The 17,270-nt window shown below is 33.7% G+C and overlaps 1 long non-coding RNA gene across 1 annotated transcript; it reads right to left on the bottom strand.

Annotated features, from left to right (window-relative positions):
• Positions 1 to 8,728: 8,728 nt before the first annotated feature.
• LOC147508907 (uncharacterized) lies at positions 8,729 to 16,765 on the bottom strand. Its single transcript, XR_015216457.1, has 3 exons — positions 16,712 to 16,765; positions 14,908 to 14,989; positions 8,729 to 8,885 (listed from the first exon to the last, which is right to left on the bottom strand). It is a non-coding gene; the product is annotated as an uncharacterized LOC147508907 (long non-coding RNA).
• Positions 16,766 to 17,270: the final 505 nt, after the last annotated feature.

Here is a 17,270-nt window from a genome sequence, read left to right as displayed (position 1 = left end):
TTTAACCCTGGACTTATAAAACGTATCCAGCTCCATTTTTCCAGTTCATTTCTGGCACCTGAAGAGTGACGTGGAATTATGTTTTATTACGTGGCAAAATTAGAATTTGACACATGGCAAAATTAGAAATTCCACGTATGAAAACATAATTCCATGCCACTCTTCAGGTGCCAAAAATGAATTAGAAAAATGGAGCTAGATACGTTTTACAAGTCCAGGGTTAAAATTGCTTAAAGTGAAGTTTGGGGGTAAGTGGTAAAACACGACAAGTTCGAGGTGAAAATTGTATTTTTTGGTGCTAAGACGCAGCTTTTATGATAAGTGGTATGAATTGCTCTATAACCTGAAAAAAATCAATAAAAGCTATGAGTTGTCTTTTCATTTTACGTAAAAGGGGTTGTAATGGAGTAATGTAAGGGTAATAACCTCTATAAAAACCTCGCTTTCCGACCAAAATAAAAAATAAAATGTAAGGGTAATAAAATGCACATTTGGGAGCTGATCACCACCCCAAAATAACATTTTGCTTGTCCTCAAGCAAAGATGAGAGAAAAAACTAAGATCACAAATGAGTAATTTATTATTAATTATACTAATCTCATTTCGCGGAGTGAGATTGTATTGACCATATGCAACAAGATCTTAAACCACTAGGAATTCCCTAGTGGACGAGCTTTAAGCCTCGTGAGAGTTTTCCAGAGAAGGTACTCACAAACTTCTTCTATCTAGTATAAAGGGTCTTGTCTCCTTATTTATTCTCAGAAGTCTATACATCTCATTAGTGGGGAATAAGGACAAGCTCCTTTGAATTTAGAATAACATATGTACAGTAATTTTATCATATAAAGATATATGTGTAAACATGAGCAATGAAATGCAAAAGCAGAGTTATTTCTAAAACTTTTAGAGAGCGCCCTTAAGGTGGGTTCTCACAGGGATATGTTAAAACACAAACTCTTCGATAGATTCACTCAAGTTTTGTTCTCTTAAATGCAATGAGCATTTATATTCCTCACACACACGAATGACATCCAAAGGAAATCGGGGTCGCTTGATCACACTTGACACTTACTATCACACCATCTCATTCCTAATTGAGATAGATGCCTTTAATTATGAGTTACGGGGTTAGGGTGATGGTTTAGAAAAAAAAAAAAAAAAAGGAAAAACAAAAATCTAATAAGTTAATAAATTGGGTCTTCAAGATAATTGTAACTAGAGAGGAATCTTATTTTGTTCTTTGCTTCCGAATTGTGATTCATTCTTTAACCCTTTGGCTTTGTGACTCCATATGATTTAGAAATTTTGGGAGTTCTAAATTTGCTTTTGTTTCTTTTTGCTTTTGTTTCTGATATCGTCTCTGTTTGATTTTGAAGTTTTGGGAGATTCGATTTTTAACTCCTTTGATTTTTTGGAGTTTTGGCTTTTGATGGTTTTTTTTTTTTTTTTTCGAAGCAACTAACTGATCTATTTTTGTACAAGGTATTCTCTTCTCTTTTTCTGATATCCATCCAATTCTCAACTCGTCAACTGTGTAAATTTTTTATTGTGTGTTGTAACGGGTTAGAGATTTATGGTGAAGAATAAAAAGGCTTTTAGGAATTAGTGAAGGAGGGGTAATTAGAGGAAAAAACTATATTTGGCTATATCGATCCAAAAATGGCCTAAATTCTCTCATAGGATATGGCGTGGTGATCAAGTAAGTGGATGTGTGGTATTTCTATCTGGACAACCTTTGTGTCATCACTCAATAATCGTTTAGATGAGGCTTTTGGCTAGATTCTCACAAGATATGGAACATAATTGTTCTAACCTTGGTCTCGGAAACTCACTGATATATACAATCAAATGCTTATGCATGTCATTCATGAAAAGATGTAGAAACTATTGTGCGTATATTAGTATAAGTTTGAAGAACAAATCCTTACTCTATTGCTATAATGAGACTTCTAAACTTTTTATTCATCATAGAAAGAGGAAACAAGACTTTTAATACTAAACAGAAAAATATTTTTGGTCTTTTTCGAAGAATTTTTTTTTTAGAAAGGAAAAAATATACTACTATATCTAATATAAGAAATGTCTAGTTTTTGCAAAATGTTACTATACTACCCCCAAATAGAAATATGCTTTGTCCTCAAAGTATGAAGAGATAAGAAAAGATATTACTATAGAAACATGAGCAAAAACGATGATACATCTGTATTCCGTTCTTCATGAAAAAAATACGCCACCCCCAAATAAGTTTAGGGCGTGGGCTGTTTGATATAGAACGAGAAATATATAGTTTATTGTACTAGGGACAATTATTCTACTATGAACTTTTTGGGTTTTTGTATTTTTGAAAACATATGTAATGCAGAAAAAAAAATGGAAAATTTTGGCATGATGCATTTGTATTACATTCTACTCACATACCAAATTCTATAAGAAAACAAATAAAACAAGCAGACAATATTAAAATTACACTACTAGTTAATGATACATAAGTGCTTAAAAGAAAATAAGCTAAAAATAAAACATAAACTATAAACTATCTATACGAACACTAGAGAGTTGTCTAGTCAGAATCCATGCGTGACTCGTCACGACGTTGAGAAGATCCTTCTCCTGGCTGACGTCGGGTCCTAGCATGTCTATCGCTACGCGGGAGTGCATCTCTAATGCTCTACAGTGTCCTTATGACACTATGCTGGAATCGTCGCTGCTCCTGTTGGAAAGATTGCTGCTCCTCTCTAAGGTTCTGCTGAGCCGTCCTAATAACTTGCTGACCTTGCCTAAGGTAGTGGATGTGCTGGTGCAGAGTCCTCTGGCCCTCATGGAGGAAGTGAATTCCGTCCATGGGCTGAGTGAACTGTCGAGTGACACCTTCAGCAAAGTAATCCACTGGCTCGGTAGGCCGTTCTTGCTCAGCGGCTCTAGTGGCAGGTGGATTCCAGAGTTTCTGGACGCAATGGGCATAGATAGGACCTATAGAAACGTCTCTTACCTCCACTAAAGCGTCTGTAGCATCGAACCCCGTCTTTGCATGATCCTAGTGACCAAAGACCGGTAGAGGGCATGGACCTCCTGGGTTTGCAGAGTTGCTCTCAAACGAAGGTGGCAATGCAGAAGTTGTTCTTCTGCTCCTGAAGAATCCACAGGATGTGGCGCATCGCCTTACCGATATCAGAAGGCTTGGCTGAGCCTATCAAGTTGAAGATTGTCCACTGAGATACTGCCAACTGGTTCCTTCGTAGCAAGTTCTGAAATGCGCAGTGTGATTTGTTTTCCTACCCTCGAGAAGCGTTTCTGCCATCATCACATCGATGGTCTTATTGTCTGGAGATTGTTCCGTCTGAATATAAACCTTCAGAGGAATCTCCAGAGCTTCACTCACCATATCTTTAGTGAGCTCAAATGTGTTGCCATCCATGATAACCGTGATGCGGTCATCCTCCCCTATCGCTGCATGCGGTTATAAAATGAAAGAGTGAGAGAGGGAGAATAACTTGAACCTTCTAACAACACCAACGCTTCTCATCCTCTTCTTCTAATCTCAGCCTTGAAGTGCACTTCAAACAGATCGAAATTGAACAGGTTTTGAAAATTTTGCCCCGGCACAATTTTTAGAACTTGAGCCATCTAGAGTAGGGATTGATGAAATTGGGGGTTTTAGTTGGAATGGGAGTTAAAAATGGAGCAGGCTAAATTTGGAGTGGTGATGTGTATAGGTGAGTGGGCAGTCACGAGCTTATAAAGGGCGAGCGCGAGCTAGGTTGAGGTGGCTAGGGTTTGGGAAGTTTGGAGGCGATGATGTCAGTTGGGCGGTCGCGAGCTATAAAAAGGTTTGATGGCATGTGCCTCTTTAAGTTAATCAAATTTTTGGCCCAAGTCCAAATGAAATCAGGTAATTCCGATCATGTCCTTAGTGCTTTGCCAATTTCAAAAGCTGATCCGTGCTTCGTTACTTGTTCGATCCTGACCCGTGAGGTACCAAAACGTCAGCATTGAAAATTCTACGCAACAGTATAGGGTACACTTACAACCAATGGTGGATGAAAAACAAACAAAGGAGATAACTGAAAAGAACTAAAGGGAAATATATACAAACAAAATAAAGAAAAATTTTAATTAATTTTTTTGGGTTTTGAATAAGTTTGGGCTGAAATTTTAAAAGGTGAGTTGTTTTAAGTCAGATTCCCAAGACTTTGAAGTTTTTGAAAACTTGAGTCAATGCCAACCAGATGGTTGGATTATTCTCTTTAGATGTGCTCGGTGCGCAAGTGGCTGGCACATGAAAACTTTGAAAATTGAATTTTCACTATGAGGTTGAAGACCGGGACAAGTTGGTGTTCCTTCTCTCATAGCTCGTCTCTTACGTGCGTATGCACTCTTACCCAAACTAGGAATGGTTTTTGGTATATGTGTCAATATCTTTAGTTGCAGTTATCTAGGAAGTGCTTGCACACGATCATTGAAACTGATCCATCTAGTCTTGCTAGGTGGAAGGTTTTTGTTTGTTATAGAAGACATTTTTAGAAATTTTTTGAATTTTTTTAGAAAGAAAGATTTTGAGAAGGGGAAAGATTTAGAAGGGAAAAGATTTGTAGAAGAAAGGAAGAATTTTTGAAAATTTGTACAAGTTTGAGTCTTTTAACATCAGATTTTCGAGACAAATAGAGAGGTGGAGGCAAAAGATAAAATTAAACAGATAATAATATCACTTTGGGTTACTCCATTTGTTTAATTCTCGTTTGGAGACGCCTCGTTTTTTTTAGTTGGTTTTCTCAAGCAAAAAATATCTCTAACCATATAGAGGTTTTGACAAAAAGATAAAATTATACGTGAATCCGGTATCATTTTAGTTACTCCGGGGCGTATAATTTTCATTTTTATATCCTCTAGTTTTGAAAACTTTGGAGAGGTGTTTTAAGATACTCATACTTAAAAGCTGTGATTCTAAATACTAATTTTTGAAAAACAAACCATAACAGGTAATCTCAAGCAACGCCATTTGAAGCTTGTAGTTTAGTTGTGAGTTCAAACTTTATTTGAGTGAGGTTCACTATAAATTGTTTAGAGCTTGAACGAATGGGAGTTTTGAGGGAGGAAAGGTAGATTTCTTTAGCTTTTATGACTTGTTTTTGGTTAACTCTAGTTGTATTGAAGAAAACTTGTAAAGACTTTATTGATTGAAAGATTGAAAACACAAACTTGAAAAAAATAACTTGATTGAAATTAAGAACACAACTTGAAATAAATAACTTGATTGAAATGAAGAACAAAAAATAAAATAACTTGAATATAAATGAATTGAAAATTAAATCCTACACTACTCCTACATGACACTAGAATAAGTCTAGGTGCATTCTCTCATCCTACTTTTGAGTTCTTATACCCCTACTTTTACAAAAGACTGATTTGCCCCCTCTCTCTACAATCAAGACACCTCACCAAAGTTGCTTTATGTTTTTTCTTTTGTCTTTTTCATTTCTTCTTAATCAAGCTAGGTTTAGAGAAAACCTTTTTTTTGCATCAAGGTCATCCATCTATGGTCTTCTGAGTTAAGGACTTGACTTTCAGCTCTTTGGTTTTGAGTTCATGCAGACCTTTGACTTTGATTTTGACTTTTTAAGCACTTTTTTATAGAAGCTTCGAGTCTTCATAATAAGCGTAAATAAAGCTCCTTTTGGTGTTAAGACGTAGCTTTTATGATAAGTGGTTTGAATTGCTCTGTAACCTGAACAAGACAATAAAAGTTATGAGTTGTCTTTTCATCATGTGTAAGGGTAATAAAATGCATATTTAGAAACTGATCAAATCTTCGAATTAATGAATATTCCAGGTATTATCCATATAATATAACTTTGCAAATATATATTTGGTTGCACATGCTGGCGAGTTTCAGTAGTTCTTCTGAGGTCAAAATCAGAACTTGTTGCTCTACATGTTAACAAGATATTGGGTTGCAAACAAATGTTGTTTTTATAGGTTTTAGAGTAGTATATAATTCCTTTGTTTTCAGGCAGGAAATATTCATCTTCCCTTCAATAAGAGATCCACCTTAACAATCAGACGCTTGAATGACTATAATTTTCTTTATTCTCAATCACATAATGTCTCAGTGGGTTTTGGGCAAGTTCCCAGTGCGTACACTAAAGGCGATGGTGTTCTTGATGTGGTAGGTACTCCATTCCTGGTGCAAGAGCTTGTTGTGGTGTAGTGTGTATCCGCTACTATAAAAGAACACATTATTTAAGACTTTTGAACCACAAATTTTCAGTGCACTTGCCACTAGTATATCGCCCTCCCTATACCACCGATTTGTGTTGGTAAATTCCAATATTTATTTTTACATATCAAGATTCTAGACTTTCCACACCTCGTTTTACCGACTTTAGACATATGATATATACCAAATATATCAGAAAATGGGTTGTCCGATAAATTGCTCTGCCAAAATATTTTGTACTATGTCCACATGCCAGGGTTACACTATTACGTGACACAAGGTGTAATACGCTGGAACGGAACGACTCATATTAAATGTTGAGGCCTTAAATGTTAGTTTTTATCGCGAGCCGTGATAATTAATTGACAACATGATTGTCTTTTGGTTCTTTTAAGAAGACAAAAGCTAGGTAGGTGATATTGAGATGATAATTTACTGATTAAGACATTGACATTATTGACTTATACCTCGATTTCCATTCTTCGGCCAATTTTTCAGATAATTACGCAATCTTGAACCATATGTATTTTGTGTTGAACATGTTATTTGAAGGCTAGCTTGCATAGAAACATGAATGTAATGTGAATGAGAAAACAGCCAAGTAACTAAAGAAGAATAGAACATGTGAGTATTGAACGCCAAAAAAAACAGGTAGAATTCGGGACAAGTTTTAACTACTACGATCTCTTTATTTGTTTGTTTATTGTAAGGCAATGAGATTTGTCAGCTCGCTGAACGTTATGTGGTTAAGAGATTTATTTTTTATTTTTTTTTGCTTGAAAGCTAAGTTTATTTTTGAAATTTGTGCTCATATACATGATTGATGATTCTATATAAAAATTGGGCGTGGCTAAGAAACAGAACTTGGCATGCATCTTTATGTCATCTAGCTGAGAAAGCTTATTAATACATTGTAAGTGATTACCAATCATGCATGTATTACACATTTCTGCCGTGGAAGGTGATGTAGGGTTAGTTGTGGATAAATGTAGTGATAGTAGATCTCTTTCACATCAGAAGATGTGGGGATAAGATGTCTTTTGAGGTTCTTGCGGGATTTGAGATATAAAGTATGTCTTTTTTATAAGATAATAACAAAATTAGGCTTTGAAACTTTAGGTAATTGCTTGTCATGGTGTGCACGTAGCCACGTACCCGAGTAATCAATCCTTTTTAATTGGAAATTAAGATCCTGATGTCAATCTTCCCTGAATCCCTACATCATATATAGCATGATACACGGACGCAGTCCTGCAGGCGTCAGGAATTTTTTGTCAACATATATTGGAATTTGAAAAATTAAGCAAGGTTAGTATCAAGTCTTATAAAGAGTTGCACCTAGCCCCCACTATAGTTCAAAATGTCGCCTAGTATTTTATATATTGGTGCATCAACCATGAAGAATGGCGTAATACTTGAGATAATCGATATAACTGGTAAACCATACTTAAACAAGTATGCAAACCGTGTTATTTATTTATATATATATATATATATATATATATATATATGGACTCGCTACGTCGACATACTAAATTGACATACGCATTCCAAAAGCAAATTTTCACATTGAACTAAGGGCTGATTTTTGGTAGAGATGACTTACTTTATAGATAGTATCTCCAAAAAAAATCAAATTTCATTGGATGTCTCTAGTCTTTGTCAAAAAAGGTATTTAAATTCGGAATAATATATATATATATATATATATATAGTAGCGAGCCGATATATATATATTTTTAAATACCTTTTGACGAGACTAAAGATTATTCAATTGAGTGATTTTTTTGTGGAGATACTATCCATAAGAGTAAGTCATCTCTACCAAAAAATCACCTTAGTTCAATGTGAAAATCTTTTGGAATCGTTATGTCAATTTAGTATGTCAATTTAGTATGTCGACGTAGCGAGCCCGATATATTAGTCTTGAAACCCGTCCTTCGAGATCGATAGTTAGCATGGTTTTTTAAAATTCTAAATGTAATTGATAATTATAATTATATAAGGAAGGCTCATCTATTTTTTTTTAAAAAAAATAGAGAATAATTATGTTATTTAAGTGATATTAGAAAAGATTTTCTAAATTTTTAATAAAAGAAGATTTGTTCTAATTTGTGTAAGAAAAATGGAGGATAATTATATAATTTAAATGACATTAGAGAAGTTCTTTTAAATTAATAATAAAAAAAAGTTTGTCTAATTTTTATAAGGGAAGTGATTGACTACTCCACCATGGAGAAAGAGTTCCTTAAAACCGGCTATTATATAGTATAGAGATTTATGTTCCCCTCCGTTTGATAAATTAAAAACCAAAATGTATTATGTACGTGAGAGTTGAGAAGCCCTCAATCCATGTACTTTGTTTGGTACTTCCAATTCATAATTAAGGTTAAACTTTATCGTTTGAATTTATAGCTGGTCCCATGCGTGACGTGCAATCCCTTTTTCTTTAGGTTCAGAACATGTAATGTTGAACAATCAACAATCAATAAGAACTAAAATGCGGTACATACAACCAACTGTGCGGACGACAACATTACATTCTTAGTTAAGCAGTGGGCATCTGTATTAATTCAAGATGCATCCCACACACAAGACCATTCTTTTTCAGTGAGTTGTATAAGCTTGTTCATGTCTGCTGCGGAGGACGGTGTGGAGCCAGGAGTTTTTCCTTTTGTCAAAAAGATATCAATTAATATCATTTATATTGCAACAATTTACGAAATACATCAGGAAATAATTAGACTATTCCATCATTTCCATGGACATACAGAATATCAGTTGTACTATTTCGATTTATTATGTAATCCTATCTTGTATCTTCTTACAATGTTGGAGAGTCTACATGGCCCTCACAAATGTAAAATGTAATTTTTCTTTTGCTCAATACAATTATTCTTTTAAGCAAAAAAAAAAAGTATGGAAGAATGACTAGAAAATAAGAAAATTCCACAGGTAATTTGTAAAAGCGTACCTTGTTTTCCTCTTAAAGAGTGAAAGGCTGTAAGACCACACCATTCAGAATACTTGATATCACGATAGTTTTTCAAAATGTGGAAATCGAGGCCTCTGATTAGTAGAAAGTAAATTTGGTTGACTTGTTGACATAAGCACTATATGTTATGGTTCATGGCCCGAAAATTTCATATACGAAACCTGATACTTTTAAAATGATTAAGGAGATGCCAAATTGTTTACTAATGCTAGACCGACCCACTTATTTGATTTACTCTTTAGACCTACTGATATGTCAAAAGTCTTAATCATTGATTTACATAAAGATATGTGTCCGTGTGTATTGTAATGCAAACCAACGTTATCCAAATAGTGAGTCAAAATAGTAGGTGTAAAAAATAAGTCCATATAGCACTACTCCAAATTGCCACATATGGAGCTGAATTTTGGTGAATCTGAAAATAAAAAAATATAAAAAATTCCACATGGATCAATGTTTGGAATCTTGTGGTTTTTTTTCTTTTTCGGAATCTTGTGTTGGTCAAACAAATTGACATGAACTTGGAGTTAACGTGGTGAACTTGGAGTTAACGTGGTGTTATTGTGTTAACAGTTTTTTGTTTGCGCATTTCGTGCTTGAATTATGCTTGATGAAAGCAAGGCCCAAAATATCGATATCGATCAATATATCGGTGTACCCAAAAACCGATATATATCGGATATTTCGGATATATCCATTTTTTTGGTAACTAGTTCAAACTATTTAAAATATCGGAAATATCGGATATATCGGAAATATAATATCGGAAATATCGGATATATATTGGAAATATCGGATTTATATTTTAAAATGGTCAAAAAGTCAACCGATATATATCGATTATATCGGAAATATCGATTATATCGGCGATATAAAGTTTCATATCGGAAATTCCGATATATATCAGAAAAAAAGAGTTCTATATTCGGTGGATATATGTCGAAAATATCGATGTCGGTGTACCAAAATACCGATATATATCGGCGATATATCGGATATATCGGCGATATTTTGGTCCATGGATGAAAGGGCCACAACCCATCTCAGTCAACCACTCGCCCCATTCATCAACCTCGCTTATAAATACCAAAATGTTGCACTTATTTTTATTTATTTATATATATTTAGAGATTATCTTTATCAAAATGTTACACTCGTCATTGGTGCAGTGTGTCACAAACACAATTTGATTGTGTAACTCTACTAATATAATAAGTATTAGTGCTCGAGTATTCTCTTAGATAGGCAAGACTAAATGTTACCCCATTAATCTACAGTTGAATCCCCATGTAAGTCCTAGAAGAGACTAAGCACACACGTCTCATATTTTGATATTTGAATAGCCAATACTCAATTGGGACGAGAGCTGTGATGATGACACACGACCGAGCAACACGAGGCATACCGTGATGTGCTACGACGTGTTATTTAATTTAGAAACCTCAATCACTAACCCCAACAAATCAATATAGTTAGACTCCAACTAAACAACGTCCCTAGCTAGACCTGTCTTAGGGTCGTCGAGAACCTATGACATACCCTTCATTATCATTACGAGCTGGCCCTAGTAGCCCACCAGGGAGATTCCTAGCATATGGTCTAGCTGTAGACCATTAGGAGAATGAGGATGCATTCCTCCCTACATATGTCTAAATAAGTAAGATTTTTATTAAAATCAAGAGGACACATTGACCACATGTTTGACTAGTTTGACTAAATTGACCTTGGTCACTCCGTGACATAGTGGTAACTTTGCTCTTAATTTATTTTATTCTTTACAAATATGCAAACTATGTTGTGCATTGGTTTTTTTTTTTTCTTCTAAATTCTTAAAGTCTTGAAACCCGTCTCTCGAGTTCGATAGTTAACATGATTTTTTTGGATTATAATTGTAATTGGTAATTGTAATTATGTAGAAAATGCTCATCTATTTTTTTTAATAGGGAATAATTACATGATTTTTTTGGATTCTAATTGTAATTGGTAATTGTAATTATGTAGAAAAGGCTCATCTATTTTTATAATAGGGAATAATTATGTTATTTAAGTGACATTAGAAAGGTTTTTCTAAATTATTAATGAAAGAGAGCTTGTTCTAATATTAGTGAGGAAAATTGGGGATAATCATATAATTTAGGTGATATTAGGGAGACTTTTCTAAATTATTAATAAATAGGGAATTTGTTCTAATTTTTGTGAGAGAGGTGTTTCGAAATTGAACAACTATAGAGATTACAAATTGCCTACTCGACAGTGGAGAAGAGTTGCTAAATACCCGTCTATCATATAATATAGAGATATGTTCAACTAATAAGGGGTGTGTGTTTTTGAAAAGTTCATAGCATTTTGTTTCATGCACTTTGTAAAATCTCCAGCCACCATCATAATAATTCTACTAACGCAACTTCAGTGGAAGTGGCTTAGACTAGTCTTTAAGATTCATCAGGTCCACCTACCATCTCTAGATTCTTAAAATAAAATATTTTGAAGTGATAGATGAAAAAGTGCTAATTAAAGAGAATTATTGATATTAGAGAATCAAACATGATCACTCAAGCAAAAGGTTAACATTGTAGAATGAAATAATCATGATTTTGGTTCATTGTTTTCATCTTTCTTCCATGTTATGAAATCTTGGGAACAATATGATGGCCGGGAAGGATTTGTCTTTTGTCTCTACTTTGTGGCAGAGGAACATTGAGTATATTACGTGTAGGGAAAAGAAAAGCTTAGATTCTTTAAGTCACTGCACTTGATCTTGCTAAGCTATCTTTGGAGGTTGTTCCATCTCCTGTATTGCCATATTTATAGCATCGTCAACGCATTGTTAAAATTGATTTCTAATGTGACAGTTGACAAAAAATTTGGCAATTTTCGTTCCTAATGCACTGTCAAAACTCGATTTCTATTCTAACAATTCTCAAATTTCAGACTAAATTAGTGAGAAATATAGAAATGAGCTGCACAGGACAAGTTGTCTCGTCCAACAGTGGGACGGGACAAGTTTTGGCTTCCAATATTTTTACTTTTTTTTTTTAATAACAAATTAAAACAGCTCGATTTCTAAAAGAATGCACGCGTTTAAAAAAAAAATTGTTTCAACAGAGATGGAACAACTTTTGCCTTTTAAAACAAATTTAATTTGGAATGGGATAACTATTTCCGTCCGAAATAAAAACCCCAAATTTTGTCCAAACGACGTTGGTGCTTGACTTGTTTTTAAGAATTTTGATGGACTAAAAACGCTGAGGTGTCACAAAAAAATATAGAAATGCGATGATGATGCTCTTAGTAGTTGGATTTGAAAAGGAGAGTAGAGCATATATAAAAGTTTAACACATAAATAAACTCATGATCGACACATAAATAAACTCATGATCGGTATTGCACTTAGAAATAGGTTGTGCTAAGTTTTTCCTAACATGATCTCCTCACTATATGCATTGTCTCTACAAAATAAAAAAAATAAAAATAAAGATAATGGAGTGCATGTGTGGATGTCACAGGGTCTCCATTTGTTTGTTTTGGTAATGAAATTTTTGGAATTATTAGTGCAACTAGATCAAAGGTGGAGAAACACTAAAGAAGCGTGTGTAGCTAACCAACACTGTTTCGTCCCGTTTGCATTCAATACATTTGGTTTTTTGGCGCCAGATGCTGTTGAGTTGTTTAGGAGAGTGCAAAAAGTGTTAGACACCAATGTGATGACAACTGGTTCTCATGAATATGTGTTTATGATGATTGATTTTGCTATTCAGAAAGGGCTAGCTGCATAATTTGTAGTGCGCTTGACCTAAAAATAATTTGTTTGATTTATTTTTTCATATCAATAAATATATTTTTTTATCAAGATAAAAAATAAAAATAAAAAATAAAAAATCGGAATACTCCTAACTTGCTAACCATGCCAAAGATAGTATCCATTGTCACCAAGTTCAGCGTTTTAAACGCGTTTAAAACCCGTTAAATTGGTAAGACGTTTTGTATCAGTTTAAAACCCGAGTTTTTCAAAATATTGCGTTTTAAACGTTTTAAATTTAAAAAACGTTTAAAACTCGAGATTTTCAAAATCTCCCGTATATAACTTTATTAATTTTTATTTATTTATTTATTTTAATCTAAAAGAAAACATGAGAAGAAAAAGGCCTGGAGTTTACCTTTTTGAAGAGTAGGCGTTAGATTGATTTATTGAGACAGTTCTATTTTGTTTTGGACTATTAATACTTGGAAATTTTAAAGTTATTCACTTATTTGTAGTACTTGATTATGCCATTATGGTTGGTAATTAGTAGTATCTTATTTAGGGTCGTGTTTTGGTACTGAATCTAAAACTTCTAGTATTTGATGAGTAATTGATAATTTGATACCTTCATGTATTTGAATTTTTTTTTCATTTGTATTATTATTATTTTTATTTTTTGTGTCTATTCTTTTTTCCACTTTTATAAAAAAAATCAAAATCTTTATCTATCGTATTCTTTATCATCGGTTTTTATCGTTTATTTTACGTATTATATGTTTTAAACCCATTTTTTATGCCCCACGTTTTTTTACGTTTTTTTTTCCGTGACGTTCCGTTTAAAACACGAGCTAAATTATTTTCAAATACAACGTTTTAAACCCATACTGTACTTGGTGACAATTTAGTATCCAATAAAACAGTGAAAATGAACGTGACCATCCATAAAATTCTTCAACTTGCTTTTTTGAAGTTGTTACCTACATATGGTAGGGGTTGAATTTCATTTATGTTGAATGTTAGGAGATAATATATCAATGTAAAATTAGCATAATAATCAAATTCTAAGTTGAATTATAAAAAACATTCTGCACAATCAGTATTTCATTATCATCATTTGTTTGAAGATTATTGTGTATATAATTAATTTAAAATGTTTCGAACTTTTAGCGCTATGCGAAAAGAAAAATCCATACTAATAAAAATTCCAAATAATGAGAAATTATTTCGTAAGTTCATGTGCTGGACTAGATGTCAAGGGGTTTCATATCAAGTATATAACCCCTTCAAATAGTAGACTAATTCTTAGCTATGTACGTCTTCATCAGGAACTTGTGGCAACACAAAAAACATGGCTATCTAGCTGGAGTCTGGGCTCACAACACCTATACATGTGGCCATAGTACAAAATATCAGGATATGGTTATTTATCGATCTCTGATTTATGGATATGTATCGTGGATATATCTCTCTCTTTGGGGATATTTGATATTGTTTCACATGCAAATATCGTGGATATATTCAAAATATCGACAAATATCGTGGATATTGTGGATATTTCTTAATATATCATGATACATTATTTATATTTATTTGAAATATAATGGTAAATATTAAATAAAATTGATACATATACAAAATATCGCCAAATATCTCCAAATATCGCAAATATCAAAAATATCGTTGAAATATCACCAATATTTACAGTCGTATATATCTCTGAACATATCGGGATATTTATATATTTTTCTCTGAAATCTGGATAGATATCGACAAATATCGAGATATATCGGGATATTTTGTACTATGCATGTGGCTATGTTATCTTTTAATTCCAAAGGTAGGTATTTTTTGATTAGTATCACCCACATAAGTACATAACTCCCAAAGTAGGATTACAAAAAAAATAAAAAAAAAATACCAAAGTAGAAAAGCCGATTATAGTGGAGCATAGCATACCGTCTGTCTTGTGTCCAATACAGTCGGAAGCCTGGAGTCTATTGGGTTGCTCAAGCAAAGCCCAGAACTGAAAGTGTTTTCTCTGCGGGATTAGTGGCATATATTTGTTAGTTGTGACTTCGTTCTCACCAACTAACTTCTGTGTTTTCTCAGATGATATATTATTATTCTTTAGACATTATACATTTTACTAAAGTTTAGTTAATATACTGTGTTGACTGTTGAGATGTTTAGTCCTATATAGAATATATTAAGTCACACACATAAATATATAAGTTTTGGGGCTTCTCCACTTATACCAATTTAATTATAATTTGAATAACAACGTTTTGTCCTATTGAAAAAAAGAAAGAAAAAAAGAATGACAATGTTTAAAATGCTAAAAGATTATAGTGTTAAAAAAGAAAAAGAAAAAAAAAGAAAAAGAAATAATGAAATGGACATAGACATAGTAAACTCGTAAGACGTCCAAAGCAAATCTACTCAAACAACCATCTAACGATATTTTTGGTTGTCCATTTGAACCACCAGGATCCAATTGCAAAGAACATAGAACCTCACATGCATCTTTTTTGCACAAATCATAAATGTTATTCGACTGCTCGACACCGTTGGATAAGAAATATGTGGTGACCGAAAGAGCTACCATGTATGGACAGGGCTCAAGTTAGGGACAGTTTGGAAAATGAAAGGTCACATGGATGGGCATAAATATTATTCTAGTAAGTCCGAGAATTTCATCCATGCCCTTCAGTTGAGTGTCACTGGCAAAAACTTCGTTGCATTTTCAATTTTTCATAATATCAACCAAAATTTCAGTTTTTTAAGAATTTAACACAAAACCAGTCAAAATTCCGTATACTTGAATTAATATTAATATTATTGTTTTTGTTTTTGTTTATTTTTATTTTTTAATATGGATTTCATAAAACATAGGCCGCTGGCTTGGAATCAAACCGTCTCTAAGCTCTAAAACATCTCACATGTCTTTGACTATCTTAGAATATCTAATCACAAGAGACCGAAAAATAGAAAGTGTGTAGTTTACAAGGCTAAAAAGGGGCTCTAGTGATGGGGGATTGTTCTCATGTGATCTTTTAAAAAGGGTCTTTAGCTATATTACAATTTACAAGTCCATGCTTCATGACAATGCCCATTTCTTGTGAAGCAATCACTTTTCTATCTTCCAAAGAATCTAAAAAACAAGTTGTGTGCAAAAAGGGGAAGTAAAAGTCATCACAAGGCATGATTTATAGTGTCCAAAACAACCACCACTGCACCAAAAAGAAAGTAGAAGCTTTGCTACACTTTCTCTTGGCTCTTTCTCTTTCTCTCTAGTGGCCTGGCATCTAAGATTTCATATATATATTATGCTCATTTGTGTTAGGACTTGGGACTTGGGACTTGGCAGTATTTTTGGTGGTGAGATATCTACAAGGCTATGTTCTGTTATCTCGAATGAGAGAAATCTCATGGGCTTCTTTCTTTCTTTTGCATGTGATACCATTGGGGAGGTGCTGTCTTTGTCCCCCTTGATCGGTTTGTAGGACCTTCTATATGAGTCTCTCTTTCCGCCATCGTATTGCTTAATAGTGACCCGTCTCTATATTAGATTGTATGTACGATCTTGAAATTCAGCAATCCATGCGTTATGCGTATGTCTTATGGAAAAATCAATGATGATTATAAAGAATTTTAAAGCCCATTCAACTTATAGACTAATTTTATTGACCATCATAATCTGAGGTAGATGATAAAATAGATTGCTAGATTGCAAATAAGGCTAAAAATCAATAAAGTTGACCTTACGATTTTGACTTGTAGTTTTTGTATACCTTGCCTTCCCAAAGGATTTTTTTTTCCCCAAATGAATCACGAGTTTTGTCTACCAGGACTCTCCTATATATAGCCACGAACAAAGTTTCAAGAGCATCATTCAGTCATTGAATGAGCTTTTGAGGTTGATGGGATACTTTGATTCGGACCTAGCTTTGGCCTTTGGCTTACTTCAGTCGTTTTGTTTCCTTTTAACGTTTAATAGTTTGAAAACCACACGAAGGAAATGCACAGTCATTGAAATGGAGGGTCATAAAGTGCAGACTGCAGAGTGGTCACTGAATTTAGAAAATCACTTGCTCATTGGAGTGGACTGTCGTATAAATGCTGATCTGTTTCTCAATCCGCATATATGGAATGGAGAAAAGAAGAATGGTGATGGATTGAGGTGGAATGTCTTGACAAATAATGTTGCACTCAGTTTTTTTTTTTTTCGATAATCGTAATGTTGCACTCAGTGATGGAGCGAACTACAGGAAGACTGATAATAACTGTGAAAACCTTTATGGTGTTAATATGTTATGCAC

This window comes from Coptis chinensis, chromosome 3 (genome assembly GCF_015680905.1).
Source record: "Coptis chinensis isolate HL-2020 chromosome 3, ASM1568090v1, whole genome shotgun sequence".
NCBI classification, from domain to species: domain Eukaryota; kingdom Viridiplantae; phylum Streptophyta; class Magnoliopsida; order Ranunculales; family Ranunculaceae; genus Coptis; species Coptis chinensis.
Note: the sequence above shows the minus strand (reverse complement) of the source record. Positions and strands in the feature narration are given on the sequence as shown.